The sequence below is a fragment of the Pinus tabuliformis genome, chromosome X, assembly GCF_031772625.1.
Source record: "Pinus tabuliformis cultivar Carrire ecotype Pingquan chromosome X, CPIR1, whole genome shotgun sequence".
Taxonomy (NCBI): Eukaryota; Viridiplantae; Streptophyta; class Pinopsida; order Pinales; family Pinaceae; genus Pinus; species Pinus tabuliformis.
In genome coordinates, this window is record NC_142308.1 from 72,862,161 (window position 1) to 72,881,266 (window position 19,106).

At 40.1% G+C, this 19,106-nt stretch overlaps 1 non-coding gene and 1 pseudogene across 1 annotated transcript; both read right to left on the reverse strand.

The window, feature by feature from the left end:
* Positions 1–2,304: 2,304 nt before the first annotated feature.
* LOC149138401 (cationic peroxidase 1-like) overlaps positions 2,305–19,106 on the reverse strand; it is a 29,411-nt pseudogene continuing 12,609 nt past the window's right edge.
* Positions 4,185–4,287, reverse strand: LOC149138402 (U6 spliceosomal RNA). The gene has a single exon (XR_016265330.1). It is a non-coding gene; the product is annotated as a U6 spliceosomal RNA (small nuclear RNA).

A 19,106-nucleotide genomic window follows, 5' to 3' on the forward strand; every position in this document is an offset into this window, starting at 1 on the left:
TGAATCCAACAATTCAGTTTTTAGTTGTTAAGTTTGATGAAGACTAATTAGTTGATGATGAATGGTTGAATATGATGAAAAAAACATCTAATTGATAAAATTTTATTTGGTGAGAGAATCCCACTTAGGACTGAAATCCATGTGGAAGAAAACATTTTTGAAGCGGAAGAAGAAGTGGAAGTGTCAGGGGCAGAGAAGGAAGCAAGAGGAGAGAAAGTTGTCATTGCAGAAAAGAAAGAACAAAACCGATATGGTTCTGCAAATATTTTTAATCCTAACATTGGTTTCCAATGTGTAGGTAAACATAACAATTATGAAGAAGAATTCAAGTTGCTTGAATCATGGCTTGCAACACCCTGCCTTGATAAACTCTTCATAGAAGATGCAGAAATAAATGTTGAAGACAACATGAATGATGAAAACATCAATGATATTTTCATGAAGTGGAGTCGTGAAGAGATAAATTTTTATTATAAACTTTTGTTACAACATAATATTGATGATGAAAATCACACAACAGATAACATGTAGCAATAATCCACATACAAGCCAATTTTTGAAGAAGTCCAAGACATGCTTAGACAACTTGGAACAATGAAAAAGTTGCACAACCAAATGAAGAAACTGAGGTTTGAAGTATACAACGAAAAAAGAAAAATTTGAAACAATTTAGAGGCTAGAGGATTTGGAGAAAATAAAAAGAAAAAGAAATCTAGATGATGTCAACTTTTTAAATTGTAAGCCTCACTGAAACATAGACAAGCAGACATCTTAGTTTATATTTTTTTGTGGTTGTAATTAACGGGGAGTGTTGGAGAAACTAATTCCAACCACCTACTAGGTGTCACAAATGTCCATCCAAGTGTCGTAGTCATTTTGAGTTTAGTCAATTAAGTTTAATTGAAATTTCACCCCAATGATTAATTATTGTTGTCACTTGTATAATCTTATTTAAATGTTTGATAATATTGAGAAGTTTTCATTTTCTAACATAAAAGTTAGTCTTTTCTGAATGTAAGGTTAATGACACAAGAAGCAAAGTATTTGGTAAGAGTGAAAGCTAACTCCTTATGACCCACCAACTAATAATTCTAAATCACAGGGTTATCCTCAATAACAATAATGAATCAGCTTGCATTAAAATTAATGTCTATAAATTTCCTTCTTATTGGTTTGTGAATTAAATTATAATATATTGTAATGTAGTGGTCAGAACTTGATATCAACATGGTTCCACATTGATAACACAACAATCCATCACCAAATTCGACAAAAATAGAGTCAAAAACACTTTGAACGAGGCTCAAATTTCGTTACTTTTTGTCCAATTTTGTATTCATTACACAACTGATTTTATCGCTGACATACCTAACTCAATGTAGTCCTGATCTGTGCTTTTGAAAGGCCTTGCAAATTAATGAATGAAGATTCGGTAAATTCATCAAGAGGGAAAATTGACGGCATCTTTATGTCAATTGTTGATTCCCATAATGTTCGGTAATCAAACTTAGATGTAAAGCATAAAGTAGATGTAAAAGTACTTAATTATTGTGTTGCACACAAAATTATCATGGATGGTATATTTCTACCCGGAATAGGGTAATTTGTTTTTCAAAAAATTAGAATGTTGGAGGGTTTGAATTGTTTTTTGATTGTGAAAATGGATTCAACACTATCAAGAACCCATGGGCACTCAAAATCTTGAAGTTTAACAACTCTAACCCAATTTTTAAAAATTTCTACAAAATTTTATCATAATCTTACCAAAATTTTATATTACTTTATGAACTAATTTGTGGGCTCTTTAGGCTATAGTATTAGACTATGCTATTATCATTTGTTGTGTGCAAAATGCAAAATAGATGCAACCCAAACATGGACAGAGAGGCAGTGTTCTTTCAATCCTAATTAATTTTGGAATTTTTTAAACTCGAACTTTATCGAATATTTTTGTTTAATGTAAACTTACATATATATATAGTTAAAATGTGTTTTTAATTTTAACTTATGAAACATTTTATTTTATTTTATAAAACTTATTAGAACAATTTTTTATAATAAAATAATATAAAATATTATCAAAAGCAGTTACACAACAAATAAAACAAGCTTCAGCCTGCTGCATATTTGATACGATTTTTCCAATAGTTTTCGAAACCTGATATGAATGTACATCTCACTTCATCATTGCAGATAACATTTTATTTAAGCATAATCTCATCACCATTTAGTTTATTGGTTTATTTCGATAGCCGATTGGCCATCAATTTGTTACAACCAAGAAAAAAAAAATGTTTCTAAAGCTTAATTGGCCTTCGTGCAGTTCTTGCGTATTTGTCCACTGGTACCAGTCAGAGGAGAAATATTCCCCATTTTCACCATGGCTGCTGCAAAGTCCGTAAAGAAGGTGTTTTGGTTAGAACTGTAGGTAGTGAGTTGGGAATTTGTAGACCCTCCCTAAAAAGTTGCTGGTCGGAGTGCAGAAGTCCCTTTTGGCTTCTCAAATCAGTGTAATACTTGTTGTCAAATGTGGTAGGCGTGGCCAGATCTAAGGGCGAGAGGGTGTTGTCCAATGTCGCCCCCAGCGCTAGGGCAATTAGCCTTCACCGAAGTGGTGAATGCAGTGTCAATGTTGGATTCGTTGTAAACGACTTCGGTGAATGCAGTGTCAATGTTGGATTCGTTGTAAACGCAGCCCTGAATGTGGTGCACCGCGCTTGGCCAATGGTAGGAGGGCTTGTAACATAAAGAGTATTACCCGGAGATAATTATTATTAAATTTGAAAATATTGCAGTATGACACCGCAGAATTAATCATTTGATGGCACGAGATATGTGGGATGAGTAATAGCATACCCGAGAGTGCAACGAGGTCCTTGGCAGAAAGACCATGGGCTGTAAAAGATGAGATTAAGGCGCTCAGATTCGAAGCGGGAGACGGAATGTTGTTGTTCGCGGCGCTTAAACTCGCAGTCGTGGAGTCTCGCCTTCCCAGAAGTACTGTCCATGATGGGCCTCCCAGCTACCAAATTGCAACCACATAGTGAGCCTTAATTCCAATTACTCCAAAGCCGATTTATGTAAATAAATGGAGATTTGAGACGGGAGAAATTAATACTTGAACGACTGAATCGCGAGATACAATGGCGAGAATGTCGGCACATGACACGGCACCGCTGCAGTCTGCCTCAACGTGAGTTTTGATGGTGTCTATTACGTCGAAACCTCTGACAGAATTAGCATTTGGGCCTGCTGCTTTTCTCCAGTCAATGTTGAGTTATCATCCAATAGTATCGACCCATCGCAGCCCTACAATAAACGGAAACCAAAATTAAACATCACCGATTAAACAGAAGGAACGGAGATGACTTGATTTAAGCACCAAATGTGGATATATTCTAGCCAGTTTATCATCCGTTAAATCCAATTCTGCGTTTGATTTCTTATATTAACGAAATCAATTAGCTGCTACCCAGGAAAGTAGAAAGGTATGAGAAGGGTATGGAATTGGAATTGAAAGTGGAAAGACTTCCTGTAAAAGGGATGAGAAGGGTATGGAATTTGAATTGAATGTGGGTAGACAGTGTGGGGAGAGTTGGAGTGACTGCAGGCTTTTATAGTGGCAAATGCAGTGGCGTATCTATTTGAAGAGGCTCATTGTCAACGTGAATCACGGCTATCAAAATGCACAATATAATATTGGAAGAGCGGTGAAGAAGATGGTTTCGTGGGGCTGAAAGATTCGAAGGGCAGGTGCAGAACCGATAAGAATCCGTGAGTTCTCCTTTTAGTACGCGTCATAAGGTGCGTGACTGAATAAATAATGATCGAGGGAAAGTTTGCATTGGCCACTCAGTATCGGAACCTTCCTACGTCCTGCTGCCGCAATAATCGAAGATCTCGTTCGGCTTCCTCTCGTTGTTTACAATGGAACCAAGGATGCATGAAGTGTTTCATCCATGATATGCGTTTGCTTTATCTGTTTTAAATTATCACATCTTTTAGTTGGGTGGGATGATGTGTTTAGTAAGTCCAAGATCGGTATAAGTTGCGTGATGGTGTTGTAAATGAGAAGCCAATTAGGACGATTGACTCGTGAAAGCATAGTTGTCAACCTGTTTTTGAAGGGGATGTTAGCGAAGGAGGGTTGAAAGTTAGGGCTAAGAAGCATTAGGTTAAGAGAAAAAAAAATGGACTATTTCTCGATTTGTGCCTGTGATACTTGTTCAGGAATGATGCTAATCTTCTCTGTATCAATCTAATTTGTTCGGATGTCTCATTTAAAATTTTGTGCGTGTTAAAAGGTCGTGATTTAAAATTAACTTATGGATTAAAGATTTGAATATAAAAGGTAATAATTAGTCGTGGATTAAAGAATACTCGGGTTAATGATTAGGAGTCTCGACGAAGCATCTAAATGATGGATGATTAAGGATTGTTTTTATGGTTTGGTAAGTTGGCGAAATGATTTACAATATATTAGATAAAAAAAATATAACATAAAATTGTTTGCGTATAATTATTGGTTTGTTACAAGAAAAACTAAATCAATAGTATAATATTAATTGATAAAAAAAATGTTTATAAAGTATTTGTGGCCAAAATATATTAATGTATATTATTAATATTATGAAGGTTTGAGAGAATTTTTTTTTAGCATTTGTATTCGCAAAAATATTATTAACACACATAATAGCAACTTAAGAAATCCCTAAATAAACTAAACCGTCATACCACTAATATTATTAACCCACATAATGGCAACTTAACAAATCCCTAATTAAGTTTAATTGATTGAATTTCTAATAGGGTATTCTCCAAAAGAACCTCCTTCATTAAATGATTTCTATACCAATTCATTTCTCATTAATCTCACATGGGATGGAGTGGATACTAGTATTTTCGTGAGGAAAGCATGATTTTTCTCTATGCTTCCATAAAGTCTCCAACATTAAGAAATTTTAGATGGAGATCCATTCAAAAAAATTAAAACCCTTTCAACAATAAGAAATGAATCTTTTTCTATGATTATATTGTTGTATCCATTTCAAATAGCAACATTTAGTCTATACTCTATTTTATATAGTTCAACTAGATTATTGGATTCAACACTGAGTGGACTTGCATAAATATGAATAATGTTTTTTTAGTAACTTTGAAAGCCCCTGCATAGATAGCAAGGTTTGGGTTGCTTTTGGATGTAGCATTGAAATTTAATTTTAAGGTTCCTTGAGATGGGTTCACCATGAGGTAGGATTGTTCCATTTATTTTTGGAACTTGGAGTGAAGGGATTTGTGTAATGGGAGAAATACCAAGAGATCTAAGTATTCTAGCATTTTGTGGATTACAAGTCCAATATTGGGTGGATCAATTACTTGATATAATTATTTTCTTGATGCTTTGAAGTATTTTGTTACATAGTTGATCAACTAAGGTCTCGTTGTCGTTGAAAATTCTCTCATTCCTCTCCTTCCATGTCTCCCATAATGTGAATCCTAGAAGTAATTTCCATGATCGGTCTATTATACCTTGTGTGAAAACAAAACCTCTCCATTTTGAAATAGTAAATATGACACCATCTCTATCTCTATCCAATTGACAAAAGATGAGGGCCCCTTTGTCCATTAGCTTTGAAATCCCATAGGTTGGATATCAAGGAACAAGAGTTGAGGAGATGCTCTAGATTTGGAAAATTTCATGAATAATTGAAAATTAGAAGGTCCATCAAAGCCTCATAGTTGTAATCTATCCCATGCCAATATTTTCCATGTGCTTCTTGCTAGAGACTCATGGAAACTTTTTGTGGCCATAATTTTATTTTTCAGATCTTGCTTCATACTATATCTTACATAAGTGTGACAGACCCATTAAAAATGTTATAGGCTTCTTTTAGGTTGTAGTTTCTAGGTTTTCTATACCCCCATCTTAATTTACCTAGTCCTGCTTGACCATTTTATTTTCTTATGTTGCAATTTTCCCTCGATATTGTCAACCATATTAATTCTATCCACTTGTGACCATTGTTCCTTAGATATTCAGCATCTCCATCTTTGTTGATTAGGTTTGGGTTGCTAGTAGTAAACTACCTTGACTTTTCTTATTGAATGAATTTATTTTTTATTTCTTGGAGAGTACATTCCTCTTAAATATTTGGTATTTGATTCCAAGCATCTTCCCATAAATATATGTTTTGGCCTTCTTTTATCTCCCGCAAGATATGATTTTGTAGAAGTGAGTGATTTTACCAAGCATTGTTATAGATGCGTAAGCCATGGATATCTCTTGTATTATTATTGGATAATGTGCTTTTGTGATCAGCATGCATTTCCTTCTAGGTAAATTCCTCCATATCTGTCCTAGAGAATTGATCCATATTCACCAAGTTTTGGTAGCCATGATTTACTTAATAATTATATATCTCTCAATCCCTAGTCTCCCTTCAATTTAGGTCTGCATATTTTATCCCATCCCAGTAGTTCCCATTTCCTTTCTATCTTTGCTCCTCCCAAAAGAAATTTTCTTTGAATGTTTCTTTTTCTTTTATAATTATTTTAGGCATTGATAATGTAGAGAATAAATAAAGTGGCCTTGCCTAAAGAACAGACTTGAGAAATGTTAATCTTCTTGCAATTTTGAGAGATATGAAGATTCAATATTTTTTCTTAGGTGTTGCACCTAAGAGGTGTAACATAGAGGGTTTTCTAGTATAGGAGCACCAAGATATTTGGACAAAAGGGAACTCTCACTTATACCTAGGGTTCAAGAGATATTAATTTCACTACTTGTGAAGTGTTAAAGAAAAAAATTGGGGTTACTTGAGGCTACTTGAAATTCCTCAAGGATTTTCTTCAAAGATCGTTCCACTCTTGCATAAGAGTATCGAGACAACAAGGCAACATCCACAAATTTTTGATGAGAAATGGAAGAGTCCTCACTGTGAGATTTGAGACTCTTTATTTTCCTATCAATACTAGTAAATTTTTTGACATAACCCAACCCTTTAGCCATCAAGAAATATTTAAAGGGTGAGAAAGGATCCCCTTATCTAAGTCCTCTAGCTAGGATGAAAGTGGATGACGGTGTGACTACCCCTCCCACATTTACCCACTTTCACCAACCTGCTAAGGTAAACATGAGTTGAGGGCTACTATGACATGACTCAACCTCATAAGTACATTTAAGGAATTGGAATTGACAAACCAAAACTTTATTGACCTTCCTAAAGAGCTACAGGACCCGCAAGAGCTAAACAACCACTCCAGGTACCATAACCCTGAGTTAACTTGCCTTTTTAGGGATCTAGACACCCATTTTCTTGCATAACAAGGCAAGCTAATGGTTGTAAGCCTCTAGTTGCATGGATAACCTTGCCTCCTAGTGATTGTAGTCTAGATTTACCAATTTTGAGCAAGCAACCCTGAAATCCGAGCTACTTTTTCAAGGCTAATCTTCAAACCTCTTCCTAAAAGTTTATAGAACTTTATAGGATGATGAATGACAACAAGACAAAGCCATTAATACCAATCTTAGTAAATAAGTTGACCCTAATAGGCCTAACCATGGAAAACATTATGTTACACACATAGCGAACATGAAATCTACAAGTTATGAATGCATATCTAAACATAGGGGTGTAATAATTATATGAGAATCATCAAGAAGGTATAATACCATCTCAAAATAGTTGAAATAACATCTATTAGTTTATGCATTCAATAACCATTCATTTATTGAGTAAGAGTTATAACTGGAATCTGTCATAAAACCATGCTTATAACCAACATATAACTAAAATAATAACAATGATAGAACAACCATAAAAGTGACATCATAAAAAATACATTTAATCATAAAACACAAGAGGAAAAAACTCTTATTTACATATGAAAAATCCAACCAAGTCAGGGACTTCCACATACTACCCAACCATAGATTGGGTTGAAGAAAATATTTCTTTCATCCAATTACCCCCATTTCATATGCCAAGCATGAATGTGGGATCTCATGGGATAAACCAATACATAAACATCCAAGGGAATCCAAAGGTTAAACCACCTCCACCCTCACACTACCATGATCTCACATAAATAGGTCCCAAAATCACAAAACCAAACCAAGCTTGGATGCCTTAGAATTCCTTCACCACACCTTGTGGAATTTTCCTATCTCCAACCACCTATTCAGTGTTTCCTGTGGAAAACCATCTCCACCCACAACACTTAGGATTTTCCTAAGACCACCTCACTTAGATCTAAAACCTTCTGACAATCCAAAGCTCAACCAATGATGAATCCCATCACACCATGGCTATCCAAAAATGGAAAGGAAAGGTTGAAACCACTGTCGCACCTAGAAAAATCCATGACAATGACAATAAGAGAACCAACTACACACATGCATATGCCATGAATGCCAAAACTAGAAAGGAAATCATAGATGCAACTCGATACCTCCAAGTAATCTCGTTGTAACACCTTTATCCAAATCTTCCTTTATTAATCCTTGCTTTCCTTTTCTTTCTTTGTCCTTCATTTGCTTGTCCTTTCTTTCCTTTTCTTTCTTTCTTGATTCCTCCTCTTAGTGTTATTGTCCTCTCTGAAACCAATTCCAAAACTAAAATGACAAAAGGCCCCACACTGATGCTTTAATGCCTTTTTATTATTGATTCCTCTATTTTCTTTATTTTTCTTATATTTTCCTTCAATTTCCTCCTCACATGTAACCTGTGACCTTTCATCTCCATTGATCCAGGTGGATGTTGGTGGCCACCCACCTATCCCATTTGGACCCCCACAACTGTCTCTTTCAGTTTTTTAGTTTCCTTAATTATAGCACAATTTACTATTTTTAGCAGTTTTTCGGGTCCTAAACTTCCGGAGCCGTTTTGAGGCCCTAAACGACGTTTTTTGGGAAATCCACCGCCAACGATTTTTTTGATAAAAATCGTCTTTTTTGTCGTAGTCCTAGGAGAGATCTTTCCAACGGGCTATCATGCGCGTCAAACGGAGATAATACGACCAATTCGCGACCCCGGGAAGTTGGCTGTCCAACTCACCCCATAACGGGGCCCACAATTTGGTGTTTCATCTTCTAGGGTTAGGCTTTGGAATGTGAAGGGTTTTTCCATTGTTTCTCAATAATAAATAGGCCTTCAAGCCTCATTGTAAACACAGTTAAGGACAGTTCAGAGGCATGTAGCCACCACATCTCTTCTCAGAGATAAGCTACCATCGCCCTAGCTGGTTTATTTCTATTACTGTTTGTAAGCATATTTTAAGTATTCTCCATTAATGAAATGAAGTATTATTTCCGCTGCATCTCTGTATTTATGGTTATCGCATCTCTATATTTATGGTTATCTCTGTAATCTATTGCGTTCCTGTTTAAATCTAGATCAGTGGTATCAGAGCGGTCTACTTTTTCTCTGTTTTTTCTTTGCATGTCCCCAACGAGGTCAAGATATAAGGAGTTAGGGCTTGAATTGGTCGAACCTTTGCAAGGCCAACCTCACAAATCTTGACGACCTCCCATGGCGGATGAGAAGAAAGACGAGGGGGCAGGAGATCCTATCAGAATCTTGCTCGAAGAAGCCCTCGAGCGGCAAAGGAATGCGATGATGGATAGCTTTGTGCAGATCCTTCAACAGCTACCCAGAGGCGATGCATCGGCTTCCAACAGCTACTCTAGAAACGCCACACCATTTAAGGTACAAGTTAATTTTGAAATCCCCATCTTCGAGGGTCAAATAGACGCAGATGCCGTAGATAAATGGTTAAATCTGCTAGATGGGTATTTTTCTGTTCATGATTTTTCAAGTCGCGAAAAGATTGTTTTCGCTCTTCACAAAGCAGCCCCCCACGTCAAGAACTAGTGGGAAACATACTGCGAGCAGAAGGATGAAAGTACAGGCTCACTGTTTTCAGCCGCCCCCACTTGGAATGACTTTCGGGATGCCATCAAGGAGCAGTACTACCCTGTCAAAAGCTATGAGGAAAAATACATCAAATGGACCACACTGCGGCAGGGACGAGACCAAGATGTGCTAGAGTTCACAAATATTTTTCATACCCTTCGCACACAGTTGGGTATCAAATATTCTAAACTGCATTTGGTACTCAAATACCGCGGCTGCCTACACAGATACATCCAGGAAGAGATGGAGTTCTTGAACATCTCCTCACTCGGCACAGCATACCGATACGCTGTCAAAATCGAGCAAAAGTTAAAACAGAAGAAGCGAGACTTTGGATCTGCCAATCCAAAGCCCAAAGGACAAAGCCAAGGTGGGGTTGTTACCGGGAAAAGTGTTTATTTAGAACTGCTCTATCCCACTAAGGTGTGACAGCTGCCTTAGAAACAAACAGAGAAAACTACTTTGGTATCTCCTTTATGAACTATAAACAAAGAGGAATAGGAAGAACCAACCTGTGTCTTGCGCTAGTCCTTTGATCCAATCTCTCTCCTCTTTGACAGCTTCCAGCTACCTGCTCCCTTACTTGCCCAGCTTCACCATGTACCTGTAAGATCACAGAAGGAGGAAACTATACAAAGACATGGATTTATATTCATAAATAACTTAGGATCAGATTTAAGTTAACCATACGAATGTAACAAGCGTCAATGATACAAAAGCATGGAGAAGAAACTCAAATAGTTTTTATTGATATACAAGAAGATCCAGGAGGAGTTACAACCGATGATTCCTGACCCAGCATCAACCTCCCAGCAAAGAAGCCCCTCTTCACCTCCAACAAAGCATAGATCACCCAATTCTCTGATATGTGTCTCAAAACCAACAGCAATTCCTTACAATGTGCAAAATTCCAGCCTTTGGATCTCTGGGATGAGGGATCCATATATAGATGTATGCAAGGAGGATGATTCAGCTTATGATTTGATTAGTGGCTTCTCTCTGTTAGTTCTTGCTTCCACTTGGAGACTGAAGGCCTCTTACTCATCCTTGGTCGAATTCAGTGAGGCAAGTGTCATAGGAGAAGATTCTGGAAGCTTCCATTGTCTCTCCACCTCGCAGAATGACACTGCCATTTGTCATTTCCCGCTCAACGCACCCTGATAGTGCATTTAGGTGCGTTGCCACGCACCTAGCCAGTGGATTTAGGTGCTATGCAATGCACTTAGCTAGTGGAGCAGCTGAAATGACCTTGTTTTGACTTATTCTAAGCAGTTTCTGGTGGAGAACTTCTGGGAGAAGCTGTAATTTGTTGACCTTGTTCCTTTAGGGGTTAGAACAACACTTTTAGGGACTTAGGAGCCCTTGGTTTATGGACATTTCATGCTTGGAGCTGCAAGGCACAAAAATGTCTATAACAGGGGTGACCCAAGACAACCCGTCGAAGCCGCAAGAAAAGAACAACACCACGAAGCCAAAGAAGGACACAGGAAAGTGGTGTGAGTTCCACAAGAGTCCCACTCATAACACAAGTGAGTGTCGGACCAAGCAGTCGTTGGTGGCCGAGTTGAAGGCTTCCGAATCAGATGCATGTTCCGACTCTGAGTCAGAACCCGACAAGGGGAATGACAAAGGGAAGAAGATCATTGATGCGGATCCCAGCGCCACTGTTGCTACTGCCAAGATCCAGAAAAATGAGCCCGAAGATCCAGAGGAGGGGGAACGTCTTTTCCACTCACAGATGTGGGTGAAGGGTTCGCCGCTGCAATTCATTGTCGATAGTGGCAGCCAAAAGAATCTCATTTCAGCAGAGGTTGTGAAGCAGTTGGGCCTACCAACTACACCACACCCACAGCCGTACAGTATCGGTTGGCTTCACGAAGGATGAGATCTCAAAGTTCGCCAGCAGTGCCGCCTTCCCTACAGCATCAAGCCCTTCACAGACGAGGTATTGTGTGATGTTACACCTCTAGATGTTTGTGATGTACTATTAGGCCAGCCATACTTGTGGAGGCGACATGCTGTGTATGAGTCAAGGCCTCGCGCTGTCATCATTTCTTTGGATAATTCATTATACAGGATACCGGAGGTAGCCCCACCTACCGCCACCTCTTTGATCACTGCTAAGAAAGGCAGCAAGCTCATCTCACAGACTAGGAAATTTATTATCTGTCTGGTTCGCTCCCAAAGTAAGGGGAAGATTGTTGCTACATCCATGACCCCCGCGAAGTGTTCCTCCACACAACAGCAGCAACAGAGGGATACAGTGGTGACAGAACACAGGAACAACTTCTCCTTACCCGGAGGGGTACCACACAAGTTTCAGGTGGGCGACAAAGTTTGGTTACATTTGAAGAGGGAGCGCCTTACCAGAACCCATCAGAAACTCAGACCACTTCGACATGGTCCTTACACCAGTAACAAGGCTACGACAAACAATGATTTAAAGCACAGCATTCCTCCATTCCTTCGCTTGCACCGAGTGTTCAATGTGGACCGTCACCGACCATGCTCCCCACCATTTCTGGACACATCAGAGATTGAAGAACAGCTCACCAGAGACCCAGCTCAGCAGAAGCTTCCTCATCTCAGGAGGGAACTCAACGCAATGGGGACCATTGCTTCCTAAGGGGGGAGGAATGATCCAGGTGGATGTTGGTGGCCACCCACCTATCCCATTTTGACCCCCACAACTATCTCTTTCAGTTTTTCAGTTTCCTTAATTATAGCACAATTTACTATTTTTAGCAGTTTTTCAGGTCCTAAACTTCCGGAGCCGTTTTGAGGCCCTAAACGACGTTTTTTGGGAAATCCACCGCCAGCGATTTTTTTGATAAAAATTGTCTTTTCTGTTGTAGTCCTCGGAGAGATCTTTCCAACGGGCTATCATGCGCGTCAAATGGAGATAATACGACCAATTCGCGACCCCGGGAAGTTGGCTGTCCAACTCACCCCATAACGGGGCCCACAATTTGGCGTTTCATCTTCTAGGGTTAGGCTTTGGAATGTGAAGGGTTTTCCATTGTTTCTCAATAATAAATAGGCCTTCGAGCCTCATTGTAAACACAGTTGAGGACAGTTCAGAGGCATGTAGCCACCACATCTCTTCTCAGAGATAAGCTACCATCGCCCTAGCTGGTTTATTTCTATTACTGTTTGTAAGCATATTTTCAGTATTCTCCATTAATGAAATGAAGTATTATTTCCGCTGCATCTCTGTATTTATGGTTATCGCATCTCTATATTTATGGTTATCTCTGTAATCTATTGCGTTCCTGTTTAAATCCGGATCAGTGGTATCAGAGCGGTCTGCTTTTTCTCTATTTTTCTTTGCATGTCCCCAACGAGGTCGGGATATAAGGAGTTAGGGCTTGAATTGGTCGAACCTTTGCAAGGCCAGCCTCGCAAATCTCGACGATCTCCCATGGCAGATGAGAAGAAAGACGAGGGGGCAGGAGATCCTATCAGAATCTTGCTCGAAGAAGCCCTCGAGCGGCAAAGGAACGCGATGATGGATAGCTTTGCGCAGATCCTTCAACGGCTACCCAGAGGCGACGCATCGGCTTCCAACATCTACTCTGGAAATGCCACACCATTTAAGGTACAAGTTAATTTTGAAATCCCCATCTTCGAGGGTCAAATAGACGCAGATGCCGTAGATAAATGGTTAAATCTGCTAGATGGGTATTTTTCTGTTCATGAATTTTCAAGTCGGGAAAAGATTGTTTTCACTCTTCTCAAAGCAGCCCCCCACGTCAAGGACTGGTGGGAAACATACTGCGAGCAGAAGGATGAAAGTATAGGCTCACTGCTTTCAGCCGCCCCCAATTGGAATGACTTCCGGGATGCCATCAAGGAGCAGTACTACCCTGTCAAAAGCTATGAGGACAAATACATCAAATGGACCACACTACGGCAGGGACGAGACCAAGATGTGCCAGAGTTCACAAATATTTTTCATACCCTTCGCACACAGTTGGGTATCAAAGATTCTGAACTGCATTTGGTACTCAAATACCGCGGCTGCCTACACAGATACATCCAGGAAGAGATGGAGTTCTTGAACATCTCCTCACTCGGCATAGCATACCGATACGATGTCAAAATCGAGCAAAAGTTAAAACAGAAGAAGCGAGACTTTGGATCTGCCAATCCAAAGCCCAAAGGACAAATCCAAGGCAGGGTTGTTACCGGGAAAAGTGTCTATTTAGAACTGCTCTATCCCACTAAGGTGTGACATCTGCCTTAGAAACAAACAGAGAAAACTACTTTGGTATCTCCTTTATGAACTATAAACAAAGAGGAATAGGAAGAACCAACCTGTGTCTTGCGCTAGTCCTTTGATCCAATCTCTCTCCTCTTTGACAGCTTCCAGCTACCTGCTCCCTTACTTGCCCAGCTTCACCAAGTACTTGTAAGATTACAGAAGGAGGAAACTATACAAAGACATGGATTTATATTCATAAACAACTTAGGATCAGATTTAAGTTAACCATACGAATGTAACAAGCATCAATGATACAAAAGCATGGAAAAGAAACTCAAATAGTTTTTATTGATATACAAGAAGATCCAGGAGGAGTTACAACCGATGATTCCTGACCCAGCATCAACCTCCCAGCAAAGAAGCCCCTCTTCACCTCCAACAAAGCATAGATCACCCAATTCTCTGATATGTGTCTCAAAACCAACAGCAATTCCTTACAATGTGCAAAATTCCAGCCTCTGGATCTCTGGGATGAGGGATCCATATATAGATGTATGCAAGGAAGATGAGTCAGCTTATGATTTGATTAGTGGCTTCTCTCTGTCAGTTCTTGCTTCCACTTGGAGACTGAAGGCCTCTTACTCATCCTTGGTCGAATTCAGTGAGGCAAGTGTCATAGGAGAATATTATGGAAGCTTCCATTGTCTCTCCACCTCGCGGAATGACACTGCCATTTGTCATTTCCCGCTCAACGCACCCTGATAGTGCATTTAGGTGCGTTGCAACGCACCTAGCCAGTGGATTTAGGTGCTATGCAACGCACTTAGCTAGTGGAGCAGCTGAAATGACCTTGTTTTGACTTATTCTGAGCAGTTTCTGGTGGAGAACTTCTGGGAGAAGTTGTAATTTGTTGACCTTGTTCCTTTAGGGGTTAGAACAACACTTTTAGGGACTTAGGAGCCCTTGGTTTATGGACATTTCATGCTTGGAGCTGCAAGGCACAAAAATGTCTATAACAGTTGCCCCCTAAGTATGAGGCCGTTTATCGGGTGAAATGCTTTATTATGAGGATCTGAAGTTCTTTCAATGCTAGGAGGAGACCTGTAATAAGATACAATACAATACATTATCTTCATACTGTTTTCATGATCTAGATGAGGCGGGCATTCCCATGCTCAGCTTTATAAATTCATTTTCATGTACATAGGACAGACAATCGTCTGATGGTAGACCGATGATTCTGATAGAGCCATCATCCTTTTGGTAGGATGATTATCTGTGCTGCAATGCTGTACATTTCAATGTCTTTATTTCCCTGAATATATATCGCAGCCCGGATGGATGAAACTAGATCTGGGGTCTTCAATCTCGTCCGATCTTCACTCGAAGTACAAGTCGATCCATGTGAGAAATGTTTTGAAGTCGAACATGGAAAGACATCGCTTTATTACCAATCAATGATGTAACTGTTAACAAGCGCGAGAGGAATCACCGATAATGATAATGATCCTCAAGGTACTGCAGTACAATTCACGTGGTGTGAATAAAGGACTTGGCGTCGAACACCACGCAAAATCTTTCGGTCGAAGGTCATTGATGTAAACCTATCGCCGAAAGTGAGAAACTTGCCATTGAGGCATGCAAGCTTCAAAGTACTGAATGGGGTGTTCCTAGACCAACTTCTTGGATAATGAGTTGATGTCGACAAGAAGTGATCCGTCACAGGAGGGCCTTAATGAATCCCACATCAATGACACGGAACGGAGCAAATGATTTTGATGGAGGTGAAAACGATCTGATGATATATGGTTCAGGGTGGCGGTCATGAAAGAATGGAGTATAATGTATGGTAGTGGGCGGGACACAGGTGGCCTTTTCTGGATGACTTCTCTTGAACATGTCGGCGACACTGATGTGATGGATTGGTAGCATTAACCCCAAATGTGGATGGTATGGCGTGACCATGGCGATGTGACCGGTGAATGAAACAACCCAACCCGACTCGGGCACGGAGCGGAAGTGTCATGTTCAAGAGCGACTTGCTACCAATAAAGATTCTTTGAGTTTTCTTCCCAATTTTTCCCCAGTCATTGCTGACCAGTACCTCTTTATTTTTGTCAAGATTGAGGAGGATGACATATGCTTGTTCTATAATTTGCCCTTCGGGCAAACCCATCGCTATGTTTTAACGAGCCTAGCGATAGTGAAACTCGTTCTCGTCTAAAGACAAGTTTGTCGCTATTAATCTTTTTAACGAGTTTAACGACAAAGATAACTCGGTCCTTTTCATTTTTAGAGAGTTTGAAAAGGTACGTAAAGGTAACTCTAAAATTCCTTTTTCGTCATCTAATCCCTTAAGTCCGAAAAAGTATAAAACAATACAGAAGGGATGAATTTTCGATAGCTTTAACGAGCCGAACAAAACAAGGGCTCGATCTTTTTGTGCAATAATCCCCCAAGTCCAAAAAGATTAAAATCTAGAGGAGGGATAGCACTTCCCGTCTCTTTAACGAGCTGGAAGGCCAGAACTCGGCAATCTTTTCATATTTTACGAGTTAGAAAATAGCTTAAAGAAGACTCGTCTTTTGAGGAACGAGTGATAAAATGGGTAGCAGATGATTCCAGGTAAGGTTTGGAATTTTCCAATCACGGCAGTGTCACAAGGATGGCTAGTGAAATCACTCTTCGCAGCTGTTCCTCAAAATGGGTAAACAATCAAATGGAGGTGAATGATCAGCCAATGAAAAAGTGGAGGTGACGGTGCAAACATGACCAAGGCTTTAATGGCTGAAGTACTACATTCACGGTGGTTATTTACCGGGGAATAGTTCATTTTTTAACGAGCTTAAACGCGGGTGGAAACATTTGCTCGGTGCGGGTTTATTTTTTAACGAGCTTGAACCTTGCGGTAACACTGCTCGATTAATCCAGTCATATGATAAGAATGTCTCATATAAAAACGGCAATTTTTAGAGTTTTGCCTCACATCCTTTCTTTATGCAAGTTAGGTAACAACCAATCCAAAAAACAGATAAATGATCGCTCTTTGCTTGCACTCCAAAAGGTTTGCATGCCCCCAGGTATAAAACAGAGTTTCAAGATCACCCTCTATTCGAGCTGATGAAACATTCATTTTATCAGGAAGGGTACTACCTCTTACAGGTTACCCAAAGATTGTTCTATTTACGGCGTAAACAAAACACTTCTCTGGCGATGTCTACCGAGATAAACAAAGGTGAGTGGTGGTGCTCGCTAACTCACATAACTTTTGACAAGAGAATCCTGTACTAGAATAACCCCCTCTTCCAATCACGGACGGGGGTACAAACTAGGCATATTTTCCCGCGGAAACCTATCCTATACCTGAAGTTTTTCTGCCGAAGCAGACCAGGATGCATGCCCCCTGGGTTTCAGTCATATCCCTCCGAATTACTCGCGCTCATCGAGAGGACGGACTGGAGATTGAGACACTTCTTGCATGAAAAGACCATTCAGGGATGGTATATGACTATTTGCTCTATATGATCCGGGAAATGAAAGCTGGTCCATGAGCTTGACCACTCTTCCTTTGTGCGGAAAACACATTACTCTAAAGAGTGAGGAGACAATCGCTCCCATGCAATAAATATAGTCTCATCCAAGGAGTGGGTTATAATCCAAGGGTCCTTGAACTACCATTACGTTCATGCAAACTGTCTTACTTCTCAATGTAATGGGCACATCGGGAAGGATCCCTAAAGGTCGACTGGTTCCTTTATCAAAGCCCGTCAGATTTCTCATCTCAGGCAAAAGCAATGGCGAACCAAGCGCTTTCCAAGAAGTTGAGGAAAGGATACTCACAGAAGCCCCCTCATCTATGATTGTACCAGCCATAACCATTCCATATATTTGAACGATAATTCGGAATGGTATGCTTGCTGGTAAACGGGGTCTACCTAGTTGATTCCAGTCGAAGGAGACAACTAGGTTGCTTCGAGGTGGGACCGAATAGACGGCCAGGTACGGCTCTGACGAACTTCCTTCCTGCAGTAAAGGAACGGGTAAATTGCCCCCATGTTCGTCGGAGTCTGTGTTTATGAAGAGAATTTGGACGGTGTCATCCTTATTCTCTTCAGTGACTGTATCATCTGAAGATGAAACTTCTGAAGGCAAGACCGGGTCAACTGCGCCTCGACCTTTTGACTTTCGTCTGGTATGGATTCAGATGGTTTATCTTCAATGATAGGTGGTTCAGCCGACCACCTGAGCGGGCCGGCTGGATTTTCAACTAATGATGGACTCGGCAAGAGTTTTTTATATCCAGGAGGAAGTCGTAACGGCGAAACCGGACGATCATCCAAAACTCTTTTAGCTTCGTCTAAGAAGGGACAACGGTGGACGGCATGATTGCCTTCACACAGTTTACAAGGAAATCTAGCTTTCCCTTTTTGTCATGGGGCTTCACTTTCACTAGTTGACAGTGTGTTTTCAACATGATCATCAGAGGTTGACGACACCGGGTTGTGCAAACGAGGAGACCAGTCCCTTAGTATCCAGGGGATGCAAGGAAAATCTCTGTGAAAGTGGTCTCCTTTGCAAATGACACATGGCGATTTAGGCCTGGTCGGTGCAGTGTGTGGATTTTCGTTAGACGACACTCATTTTCCCCCATTCGCCTTCGGCTCCTTCTTCTTTTTCTCTTTCTTCTTCTTTTCCTTCTTCTCCTTAGGAACTTGACTTTTGGCTTTACTAGCCCCATCAAGCGAAGAGGAAGGAGGAGAGGAAGAATTAGAGGAAGTAGAAGGTTGGTGGGTAACTCTGGACTTGTCTAATTGCTGTTTCGATTGTTCAGGAATAGTGGTGTTCTGAACGACAGAGGTTGAGAAGAGCCATACAGGCAAACCAATTGTCAGCCCTGAAAGTGACAATGTGGCCATATGGGGTGCACCAACATCTCCCCAAGAGGAGAAGGGACTAGGATTTCCACCAAGGGGAATTCCTTGGTTGGT